We start from the raw sequence: 13,684 nt of genomic DNA on the forward strand, positions 1-13,684 counted from the left end.
ATCAATAAAGCTGAAGGAAATTGGCAAGGCATTGGATGACGGTGGTCCTTCCGAGCAACTGAAATGAAGGTTCTCTATAGATTCTACTCCGCCATCCTCCCAACAAGATTCGCAAGACAACGCAAGGCTAGACAGTCAACATAGCTGTGTAGATGATGAGCACATCTCCCCTACTCCACCATCACAGGTGCTTGCTCTAACTTGGCACTATTATATGTGGTTGCATGTTGCGTATGATGTATAGCTTGTATTGCTTCTAACTTTGTTGAATTGCATCTGCTTACTTTACACATAATGCCTATGAATATGACATGTGTTCCTGTTTCTACATCAGACTACTATTCTTGCATATCCCGCATCAGTCACTTATGATAAGGCACCTTTAAGGTGCCACTGTGATATTGGTTGTGTCTTGCATATGATTTCTAGCATGTACTGCTTCTAATTTGTTGAAACGCCATACAGTTTGAACTTGGCAGAGTGATATTGGTTGCATCTTTCATATGCTGTCTAGCTTGCAGTGCTTCTAATTTGTTGAAATGCCTTCTGCTTAGTTACCACATTATAGGTATGAATATGTCACACAATCCTATTTTTCATACATATTCCATCCTCGCATCATGTGTTTGCCTTTCATCCGAGTAGTGTTCATCAGTATCATGCATGAATGAGTTCTAAAGAGCGAATTTTATTCCTTTTTCTTATCGGTTTGACTTCACAATGCAAAATCATTACAGCTGAAGGAATAGTCCGGCAGTGGATGATGGTGGTCCTTCGGAGCAACTTAAACAGGGGGTCTCTACAGATTCTACTCCGCCATCCTCCCAACAAGATTCGCAAGACAACACAAGGCTGGATAGTCAACATAGCTGTGTAGATGATGAGCACATCTCCCCTACTCCACCATCACAGGTGCTTGCTCTAACTTGACACTATTATATGTGGTTGCATGTTGCGTATGATGTCTAGCTTGTATTGATTCTAACTTTAATTGCATCTGCTTACTTTACACATAATGCCTGTGAATATGACACGTGTTCCTGTTTCTAGAACATACGTGTACATGATGAGCACATCTCCCCTACTCCACCATCACAGGTGCTTGCTCTGACTTGGAACTGTTATACGTGGTTGCGTTTTCCATATGATGTCTAGTTTGTATTGCTTCTGATTATGTTGACTTGCATCTGTGTAGCTTACAACTTATACCTGCAACGATCACTTACCCATAAGACACATTTAACTTGGGACTGTGATGTAGGTTGCATCTTTCATTGTCTTCTAGCTTGTACTGCTTCTAATTTCTTGAAATGGCACTTACGACGAGACACTTTTTATCTGATAGAGTGATATTGGTTGCATGTTCATATGGTGCCTAGCTTTCATTTCTTCTAATTTTGTTGAAATGCCTTCCGCTTACTGTTTTTCATACATATTCCATCCTCCTATCGTACGTGTGAATATGAAACGATGTCTTTTTTTGTATATATTCCATCCTCCTATCCTGCGCTTGCCTTACATCAAAGTAGTGTTCGTATGTATCATGCATCAACCAGTTATGCAGAGCTAATTTTATTCATCTTCTTATGGTTTTGACTTCATAAGGCAATATCAGAAAATAGGAAGGAAAAGAGTAAGTTAGGGGATGTTGGTGGTCCTCCGCACCAACGCAAGCAGATACTCTCTAGATTTGCCACTGCTACTGCTAATGAAGTTGAAGTCCCAAGTCTACATGATGAGTTCATCTCCCGTACTCCACCATCGCAGGTGCTTGCTCTAAGTTGACAGTGTGATAATTGGTTTCATGTTGCATATGTTGTCTAGCCTGTATTTCTTCTATTTTGATTAAATTGCACCTGCTGAGTTTATATGTTATACATGTGCATATGACATGGCTTTCTGTGTCTAGAATACACTGCATCTATCTATCATACCATGTTCTTACATCAAAGTACTATTGTTGTGTATCCCGCACCAGTCACTCATGATTGGACGCTTTTAACATGGCAGTTCGATAGTGGTTGCATCTTGCATTGATTTCTACGTTGTACTGCTTCTAATTTTCCGAATTGCCAGTTATGACAAGACACTTTTAACTTGGCAGAGTAATATTGGTTGCATCTTTCATATGGTGTCTAGCTTGCATTACTTCTATTTTCTTGAAAATCCTTCTGCTTAGTTTGCACATCGTAGCTGTGAATATGTCATGTCATCCTGTTTTTCTTACATATTCCATCCTCATACAGTTGTCTTACATCAAAGTATTGCTTGTCTGCATCATGCATCAATGAGTTCTGAAGAGTGATTTTATTCTTTTGTGTTGTGGGTACAGCTTGACATGGCAAAGTCAAAAAAGAGCAAGGAAAATAATATAGTAGGGAGTGTTGTTACTCGTCGGGTGAAACGGAAAAGGTTCTGCCATCGAGATTCTGCTGGTACTTATAGTGCAGTAGAAGGTCCAAGTCCACTGGCTAAATCTACAAACACAGTATCACCTGCTCCACCAGCTGCAGCATCCGCTTCAACTGTACCAGCATCTCAACCAGTTACTCATTCATTTGCTCCGGAACTGGCCAGTTCCCAAGCTGCCTTCACACCTAACACTACTTCCGAAGCACTGCTGACACAACAGGACTTAGCAAGATCAAATGAACCTCATGAGCATCAACACCAAGATGGTACCTAACCGAGTCAAGTTGCAGTTGCATGCTCCTTTATATGTACTCTCAAAATTTGATGTACACTAACGCATTCCATATTAGTTGTTGAACTAGCACCACGGCGCAAGCAGAAATAGACATCAGGGATAATGCTTGACAGATTAACAAAATCTAAAGGAGGAAGAATGGAGATCCATTTTGAGGCAGGATTAAAAAGGCCACGTGATGCTACAGAGTCAGCCAAGTTAGTATCAGAGGCAGCAGTTGCCGTTAGGTGTCATGCACGTATCCTCCCAACGTGGATCCAGTACAGGAATGAGAAAGACAATACCCAGTTTAACACCTTCCTTGACCATTTATCCGTAAGTAATGTTATCCATCGCAATTAGTAATATTGTCTTGCTCTATCCCATACTTTCTAGCTTCCTCCTAATAATACTCACATTCTTTTTTCAACAGATGAGGTTCAAGTTGGATCCGAAAGATGATGCAACTAAACAAGCATGCACTCATGTTTTTCAGTATGCTCTGCGACAATATCGGTACCACCTTAGAAAATCTCACTTTGAAGGCAAGGCTAACAATGAAATCGCCCAAACATCTCTAGTGGAATATATTACAGATGAAGACTGGACAGCCCTCGTTAAACACTAGTCTGATCCAAAGTATCAGGTAGGCTATATGTATTTGATCAAACCACATATTGAACTTGTATTTATGTATGTGCCTTACAAGTGTATCTTCTTCTAGGCTAACTGTTTGAAGAACAAAACCTACCGTTCTAAAGTGAAATTCCAACAGACAACGGGATCTCGTAGCTATATTGCACACTGTGAGGCTCTTGTAAATAGCTTCTACTTCCTTCTTCTTTTTTTCCATATTATCGTATCTATATTGTCTTGTTCCAAATACATAGGAAAGCCCGTGCGGACCAAAAAGAACCTAAACCGAATGCAGTGCAAATCTTCAAGGATTGCCACACCAGCAAGATGAAGGGCATGAGCACACCAGTTCAAGCCGCTGTTGTAAGTCCTTACTCCTCCTGCCTTGAACTGATTGGTATTGTGATGTGTTCATTTAACTACTTGGTTTGCAGCCAATGTCAGTTACTCTGTTCACTTTTATTCACAGTTGTCTTAACGTATCATTTCACCTTACATGGTTTAAAAGAGATGAAGGGTATTCTTTTGGTCTTGATCTGTAATCTAGTTGTTATGTTCACGTGCGCACACAATGATAAAATAGCATGTTTGTTTTATATCTGTTTGCCCATGATATGAATGAGGTCATACTATGTTCATCCTACTTTAAACCATGTCTCTTTATCCTTAGACGTCAACGAATGTGAGGAAATAGACAATACAGTAGGCATGCTACATGGACATATATTCCGAAAGTGATTTTATTATGTAGTTGGCACTAAAATACATGCTAATGTATTACAGTAGTTCACCAAAATAAGTTATGTATAAACGTTTAACCTACTTTGTTTGTTTTTGTCTCATTAGTAACTTATCTGGTACACTAATCTACAAGTTCAAACTTTTAGGAAGCTATGGAACAAATGATTGAACAGCCACAACCACCTGAAGGTGACGAGGCTACTACAGGCACAATGTCACCTCTTGCTGCAGTGCGTCGGTATCTCTCAACTAACAGTGCAAAAAGCACCTTCCTGCGTAATTCTGGGTTGGTTGTTAAGGTAACCTCGTCCAAATCGCCTACTGAACAAAATCTTCCTGCTAGATAGAGTGATATATCTGTGCTCCAGACACAAGTCCAATCCCTAATGGACGTTGTTTCGGAAGCAAGAATAGTGGTTGAGAAATGTCGTCAAGATATGAATGGTTTTGAAACTAGACTATCAGACATTCGCTTTGTTGTTCAAGAGCAATGGCGGAAAAAAGGTGGAGATCGTGCTGCTCCATCAGATTCTACAGCCTGAAACATTAGCACTCAGGTCAAATGATCTGTGCTTCTATACATCTGATGGTGCTTTTATCTTGAAGGACTGTAAACTTTATGCCAACAGGCCTTTTGTTGTATGGTTGGAATTTATTTTGTTGTGATACAACATTTATGATGCTGCCTCAGGCTGCAGTAATTACGACGCTATTTTTGTATAGTGTAGGTTTATCTTAGTAATGTATTCGGCCGAAAGCTTCATAGGAGCCCAACATGCCAACATTCGTCGGGCCCATTCCAATTGGGCTAAAAACGATTACGGCCGAAATTGGCATGTAGCCCACTAAAAATATCTGGGCCTAAATCAACATAAGCTTTCATATTTTTCTAGTAGGCATGTGCCCATAGTGGGCCTTTAACAGGCCTAAACATAATTTGGGCCCTTAGTAAAAATAGGTTGTTTACAGGTGTAAATATCTCGAGCCCATAAAAACATGGGCCTTTAATAGACAAAAAGTGAGATTGGGCCCTGATTGTGCCAAATAACCCAATGGACTTAGCATGCCGAAATGGTGGCCCATTTACGATGCGGATCTTTGACAGGCCGAAATTCGGAAGGGCCGTAAATGCGCCGACCTAATACGCGGGCCTTTAACAGGCCGAAACTTCGGTCGGGCTAGATTATCGTCATTTTTATATGGGCCGTTAATGGGCCCGATATTACGTTGGGCCACATATGGCCCATGGTTTACGTCCGGCGTTAACAGGCCAAAAATGACAACAGGCCGAAAGTGGCCCAAAGCTATAGTGGGCCTCTAACAGGCCGAATGTCAGACATGGTCGAATATGACCCAAATCCTTCACGGTCGTTTATGGGCTGAAAGTTTTGATGTCCTATAAATGGGCCCAAATGAAGCCGGACCTTTAACAGGCCGGAAATACACCGGGCCGTAATTCGGCCCAATTACTTAGCGGACTGTTAACGGGCCAGAAGTGACCATGGGCCGTGTTGATGACAAGTTTAGGACAGGCCGTTGATGGGCCGATTTGATAGAGAATGTTGGGCCTTTAGTTGGGCCGACCCATTATGGTCTGCAGAAGCTTGTGGGCCTTTAGCTAGGCCGGCCCATTGTGGTCCGCAAAATCTTGTGGGCCTTTAGCTGGGTTGGCCCATTATGGTCTGCAAAATCGTGTGGGCCTTTAGCTGGGCCGGCCCATTATGGTCCGCTAAATTTTGTGGGCCTTTAGCTGGGCCGGCCCATTATGGTCCGCTAAATCTTATGGGCCTTTGGTTGGGCCGGCCCATTTAAACTTTGTGGGCCACTTTTGGGCCGGTCCACGTGTCAACATATCATAGGCCCATCTCGACTGTTGGATGAGTGACACATGTGCCAACGCGGAGCTAACGCGTGGATCCGTCAGCCAATGAGAATTTTACACGTGGAAAATCGGCATTGGGCGTGGCTGTTAATGGGTTATCGGATCCAAAATCTGACCCGATAGCTTAACAGCGTTCCGTTACGGTGGATGCCACGTGTCGGTCACCCTTGACGAAAGCACTTCTGTGACGCATGATTTATCATCATGGAAGTGGACACTTCCGTGATGATAATTTTGGCAATGTCATGGAACACTTCTACGACAGCACAGGTATGACTATCTTGATTCTATCATAAATTTGTCATGGATGTACAAGCATGACAGAAAATGCGACCTACTCTGACAAACACGTATCATCACGAAAGTGTATTTTTTTTAGTGCGTGCGCCACCCTGCGAGAATACTTCTGCTTGAAGGAGCCAACGGCACGTCCTCTTGCATGCGCCGGAACACTTAGATATGCGGCATAAAGCTTATGGTTGCAAAATGGGCATCAATAGCCGTCGTTCCAGGTCCTAATATGCCTGTTATGCATTCCTGCATAAAGCTCCCTCAGGATTTGCCTCTTGTACCTCCTCTGGACATCTTCATCCTCGCTGTCCACATCGTTAGACCGCACCTATACAAATAGTAAAACAAATTTGGCATCAAATCAATGATTACATGTTGTGAAGTAGGATTGGAAATTTATGGCTATTTATTTATACATATCCAGAGATTATGGTTCGATTTTTAAGCACAGTCGTCTATGTACAAACCAATCTTGAAGAAAATAATGGCACAAACATATGTAGGTCATTCAAAATCAATTGTCAAGTACTGGCTAGGAATTATTAGCGCGAACACTAACCCTAGTCGGATTACTAGCAGAAATCATTTGCACAGATGAAACAACTAATCACTTATCACTTGTACCATTCAAACAATCAATACACTACACGGATCTAACGGAACTTACTCAGTTTTCATGGATTGAGAGAACATAACCATAGGATTTCTATTCCAAAAAGGGGGAGGCAGGAGTAACCAACGAAACCCTATGATCTATTTGACACATAAATGGGTATAGATGAAAAACCAGCTGTCCATCGTCGTCGGAGTCGTCGCCGGAGTGGTCGTCATATTCGTCGCCGGGGTCGTCACCAGAGTCGGTGTGGAACTCCGCCTCCAGCTGTGGAAGCTCGACGATGTCAGGGTGCAGCGATAACTCGCCAGCGGTGACGGCAACATCTGTCTCCATCTCCACTCCGTGCTCTAGTGCTTTAGCAGCCTCGACGTCGCCACTCCCTCCGATGGGGCGCTTTGGCGGCATCCTCATACACTGACGGCTTTGAGGACTGAGAGCGGCATCGAGTATGCAAGCGGAGAGAGAGGATTGTGTGTGTGGCAAGGATGGGGGTGCGGCCGCTCGGGCGCACCATTAATATGGAGTAGTGGGAGTTGTGGGAGAGAGGCGGGCGGCGGTCAAACCGATGGCTCGCCTCCTGGTGAGCCTGCGCACCGGACTGATGGCATGCCTACCAAAGTTTCATAGTTACTCGCACGCCTCCGGATGACACTGCGCAGCGAGCACGCCTCTGTCAATTCACACACCTGCACGCACGCCTCCCAGTCTGCCTGTGCGGCGGACTGCTCACATGTGTCCCATCAACTCACGCCTGCTCGCACGGCACACGGGTCGCGCGGCGGCACGTATATTGTTTTTCTATTTGGGTGATTAATGTTGCCACTTTATTGCATAACCGAAGCATGGCACGTATCTATTTTTGGTCTAACGCTCACGGTTTGAATAAATAATCCGTTTGGGATATTGGTTCCCAATTATTAATAATCTCCCGTTTGTAATTAGATTACAAAAAAACTGGTCTCAAATTTGACAAAAAAAAAGTACAATGCCACTTTGTATTGGTGTCCATATGACAACACGATAAGTTTCATGAACTTCAAATAAGTTTTGGATGTACTAGAATTTAAAAATCGAGATTCTCAATGTTTGAAATTTGTTGCAGGGGGAGTAAACATGCACCCAGTGAGACAAATGTGTTTTTGCAATCCATTTACTGTCATGTGTGCATGTAGCTCAAATTTGATTTTTGCACATTATACCCATAGAAAATCAATCAATTAATGTATTAAAATGTCTTAATGATCTCTGTGATTTTTTCGAAATTAAAACGTCCCTCCTTTGGTAACATATGTTCACCGCGGGATAATTAATTTAACATGCATCGTAGTTGTGGTGGATTCGTGGTGTGTGTATGGGTGTGTGCGTCTGGGGGTGGCGGGTGGCTCGTAGTACACTACGAGTTGTGAACCACCGTGTGGGTTGGTCGTTTTGTTATGCAGGCCGGTGCCACATCAGAGTCGTGAATTCATTATTTAAAACATTACACAATCCTTTCATACATACATGTTTTGGCCACATGCTATCGATGGTTGTCCTACATGACACGATACTCGCGTGTGACGCTTTCTGTGGGCCCGCGAGGTCGTCGTCCATCACTTTGACCAACAACCAGCAGTGAGGTTAATTTGACCAGCAAGGTAGAATCTTTTTTGTTTGTGTTATGGTGGTATATAGTACGCGTCGAAGAGGTGGGAGGGGACTAGCATATATACTATATGTACGCGTCCGTGAACAAGTACACCTCACTCAGTTTCCGAGGCACGTGCCACATCAAAATTGTGAAATTAGCTATTCAGACATCGCACAACACCTCTTTGGGCCACATGCATGCATGCGGTGGTTATCCTAGCTAGGACACTCATGTGTGACACTTCCATCTATGGGCCCACGAGGCCATTGTCGATGCATATGCATGCATCACTTTGACATACATTGGGAGAGGTTAATTAATTCCACCATCGATGAGGATTCTTTTGGGTTGTACATATTACGGCGGAGCATATAGTATGCGGTGAAGAGGCGGGAAGGGGACCATCATATGTAGTACACTTGATGAACCTCGCTCTCTATGGGTGCATGGTTTACGGTTTTTGAGGAATGTGGCACATCAAAGTTGTGCATTTTTTGGTATTCAACATATAATGTTTAGCCCACATGCAAAGTGGTGGTGGTTGTCCTCTCGCACCCACTTAAGCGGTTATCAGCGATATCGATGCTTTCCATCTGTGGGCCCGCTTGGTCCATCACTACTTTTTGCCTCACAACACAAGAGAGGTTAGTTTGACTTAGGAGGGGATTTTCTTGCTTGTAATACGGTATATATATATAAACACTATTCTGATTACGTGATCAAAATAATATTCTAATCACAACCTGAACTGCTGCTACCTCTTGAGCATGCGTTGGTTTTCCCTTGAAGAGGAAAGGGTGATGCAGCAAAGTAGCGTAAGTATTTCCCTCAGTTTTTGAGAACCAAGGTATCAATCCAGTAGGAGACTACACGCAAGTCCCTTGTACCTACACAAACAAACAAGAACCTCGCAACCAACGCGATAAAGGGGTTGTCAATCCCTTCACGGTCACTTACGAAAGTGAGATCTGATAGAGATAATAAGACAAATATTTTTGGTATTTTTGTTGTATAGATTGGAAAATAAAGATTGCAAAATAAACGGCGACAGAAATATCTTATTGACGGGAGAATAATATAATGGAGAATAGACCCGGGGGCCATAGGTTTCACTAGTGGCTTCGCTCAAGATAGCAAATTCTACGGTAGGTGAACAAATTACTATCGAGCAATTGATAGAAAAGCGCATAGTTATGAGAATATGTAGGCATGATCATGTCTATAGGCATCATGTTTGGAGCAAGTAGACCGAAACGATTCTGCATCTACTACTATTACTCCATGAGGTCTACTACACAACCTTCTTCTAGTAGACATTGTTGGGCCTCCAAGTGCAAAGGTTTGTAGGACAACAGCAAATTTCGCTCAAGTGGATGACCTAAGGTTTATCAATCTGTGGGAGGCGTAGGATGAAGATGGTCTCTCTCAAACAACCCTGCAACCAAATAACAAAGAGTCTCTTGTGTCCTCAACACACCCAATACAATGGTAAATTGTATAGGTGCACTAGTTCGGCGAAGAGATGGTGATACAAGTGCAATATGGATGGTAGATATAGGTTATTGTAATCTGAAATTATAAAAACAGCAAGGTAGCAAGTGTTAAAAGTGAGCGTAAACGGTATTGCAATGCTAGGAAGAAAGGCCTAGGGTTCATACTTTCACTAGTGCAAGTTCTCTCAACAATAATAACATAATTGGATCATATAAATATCCCTCAACATGCAACAAAGAGTCACTCCAAAGTCACTAATAACGGAGAACAAACGAAGAGATTATGGTAGCGTACGAAACCACCTCAAAGTTATCCTTTCTGATCGATCTATTCAAGAGTCCATAGTAAAATAACACAAAGCTATTCTTTCCGTTCGATCTATCATAGAGTTTGTACTAGAATAACACCTTAAGACGCAAATCAACAAAAACCCTAATGTCACCTAGATACTCCAATGTCACCTCAAGTATCCGTGGGTATGATTATACGATATGAATCACACAATCTCGGATTCATCTATTCAACCAATACAAAGAACTTCAAAGAGTGCCCCAAAGTTTCTACCGGAGAGTCAAGATGAAAACTTGTGCCAACCCCTATGCATAATTTCACGAGGTCACGGAACTCACAAGTTGATCACCAAAACATACATCAAGTGGATCATGTGATATCCCATTGTCCCCATAGATAAGCACATGCAAGGCATACATCAAGTGTTCTCAAATCCTTAAAGACTCAATCCGATAAGATAACTTCAAAGGGAAAACTCAATTCATCACAAGAGAGTAGAGGGGGAGAAACATCATAAGATCCAACTATAATAGCAAAGCTCGCGATACATCAAGATCGTGCCAAATCAAGAACACGAGAGAGAGAGAGAGATCAAACACATAGCTAGTGGTACATACCCTCAGCCCCCAGGGTGAACTACTCCCTCCTCGTCATGGAGAGCGCCAGGATGATGAAGAAGGACACCGGAGAGGGATTCCCCCTCCGGCAGGGTGCCGGAACGGGTCTAGATTGGTTTTTCGTGGCTACAGAGGCTTGCGCGGCGGAACTCCCGATCTAGGTTATGTTTTGGAAGTTTGGGTATATATAAGAGGTGTTGGAGTCGGGAACAAGTCAGGGGGGTCCCCAAGGCGGCCACGAGGTAGGGGGCGCCCAGGGGGGTAGGGCGCGCCCCCCACCCTCGTGGGTGCCTCGGGACTCTTCTAGCCCATCTTCGATGCTCCGTGGGCTTCTTCCGGTCCAAAAATAATCTTCGTGAAATTTCAGGTCAATTGGATTCCATTTGGTTTTCCTTTTCTGTGATACTCAAAAACAAGGAAAAACAGAAACTGGCACTAGGCTCTAGGTTAATAGGTTAGTCACAAAAATCATATAAAATAGCATATAAATGCATATAAAACATCCTAGATGGATAATATAATAGCATGGAACAATCAAAAATTATAGATACGTTGGAGACGTATCACTCCACACATCGACCGCTATCCGGCATGCATCTAGAGTATTAAGTTCATAAGAACAGAGTAACGCATTAGGCAAGATGACATGACGTAGAGGGATAAACTCAAGCAATATGATATAAACCCCATCTTTTTATCCTCGATGGCAACAATACAATACTTGCCTTGCTGCCCCTGCTGTCACTGGGAAAGGACACCGCAAGATTGAACTCAAAGCTAAGCACTTCTCCCATTACAAGAAAGATCAATCTAGTAGGCCAAACCAAACTGATAATTCGAAGGGACTTGCAAAGATATTAAATCATGCATAAAAGATTTCAGAGAAGAATCAAATATTGTTCATAGATAATCTTGATCATAAACGCACAATTCATCGGATCTCGACACACACCACAAAAAGAATTACATCGAATAGATCTCCAAGAGAATCGAGGAGAACTTTGTATTGAGATCCAAAGAGAGAGAAGAAGCCATCTAGCTAATAACTATGGACCCGAAGGTCTGTGGTAAACTACTCACACATCATCGGAGAGTCTATGGTGTTGATGTAGAAGCCCTTCGTGATCGATTCCCCCTCCGACGGAGCGTCGGAAAAGGCCTCAGGATGGGATCTCATGGATACAGAAGGTTGCGGCGGTGGAAATAGGTTTTCGTGGTGCTCCTGGATGTTTCCGGGGTATATGGGTATATATAGGAGGAAGAAGTACGTCGGTGGAGCTGCGAGGGGCCCACAAGGGTGGGGGCGCGCCCTCCTGCCTCGTGTCCTCCTCGCTTCTTTCTTGACGTCCACTCCAAGTCTCCTGGATCACGTTTTTTCCAAAAATAACTCTCCCGAAGGTTTCATTCTGTTTGGATTCCGTTTGATATTCCTTTTCTATGAAACACCGAAATAGGCAAAAAAACAACAATTTGCACTGGGCCTTTGGTTAGTAGGTTAGTCCCAAAAATAATATAAAAAGGTATATTAAAGCCCATTAAACATCCAAAACAGATAATATAATAGCATGGAACAATCAAAAATTATAGATACGTTGGAGACGTACCAAGCATCCCCAAGCTTAATTCATGCTCGTCCTCGAGTAGGTAAATGATAAAAACAGAATTTTTAATGTGGAATGCTACCTAGCGTAATTCTCAATGTAATTTTCTTTATTGTGGCATGAATGTTCAGATCCGAAAGATTCAAGACAAAAGTTTAATATTGACATAAAAATAATAATACTTCAAGCATACTAACAAAGCAATCATGTCTTCTCAAAATAACATGGCCAAAGAAAGTTATCCCTACAAAATCATATAGTCTGGCTATGCTCTATCTTCATCACACAAAGTATTTAATCATGCACAACCCCGATGACAAGCCAAGCAATTGTTTCAGACTTTTGATGTTCTCAAACTTTTTCAATCTTCATGTAATACATGAGCGTGAGCCATGGACATAACATTAAAGGTAGAATATAATGGTGGTTGTGGAGAACACAAAAAGGAGAACATAGTCTTACATCAACTAGGCATATCAACGGGCTATGGAGATGCCCATCAATAGTCAATGTGAGTGAGTAGGGATTGCCATGCAATGGATGCACTAGAGCTATAAGTGTATGAAAGCTCAACAAAAGAAACTAAGTGGGTGTGCATCCAACTCGCTTGCTCACGAAGACCTAGGGCATTTTGAGGAAGCCCGTCATTGGAATATACAAGCCAAGTTCTATAATGTAAAATTCCCACTAGTATATGAAAGTGACAACATAGGCGACCCTCTATCATGAAGATCATGGTGCTACTTTGAAGCACAAGTGTGGTAAAAGGATAGTAACATTGTCCCTTCTCTCTTTTTCTCTCATTTTTTTATTTGGGCCTTTTTCTCTCTCTTTTTTATGGTCTCTTTTTTTTCTTTTTTTTTCTTTTCGTCCGGAGTCTCATCCCGACATGTGGGGAATCATAGTCTCCATCATCCTTTCCTCACATGGGACAATGCTCTAATAATGATGATCATCACACTTTTGTTTACTTACAACTCAAAAATTACAACTCGATACTAGAACATAATATGACTCTATGTGAATGCCTCCGGCGGTGTACTAGGATGTGCAATGAATCAAGAGTGACATGTATGAAAGAATTATAAAGGTGGCTTTGCCACAAATACGATGTCAACTACATGATCATGCAAAGCAATATGACAATGATGAAACGTGTCATAACAAACGAAATGGTGGTAAGTTGCATGGCAATATAT

Source organism: Triticum urartu, chromosome 2A (assembly GCF_056163025.1).
Source record: "Triticum urartu cultivar PI428250 chromosome 2A, HENAU_Tu73, whole genome shotgun sequence".
Classification (NCBI taxonomy): Eukaryota; Viridiplantae; Streptophyta; class Magnoliopsida; order Poales; family Poaceae; genus Triticum; species Triticum urartu.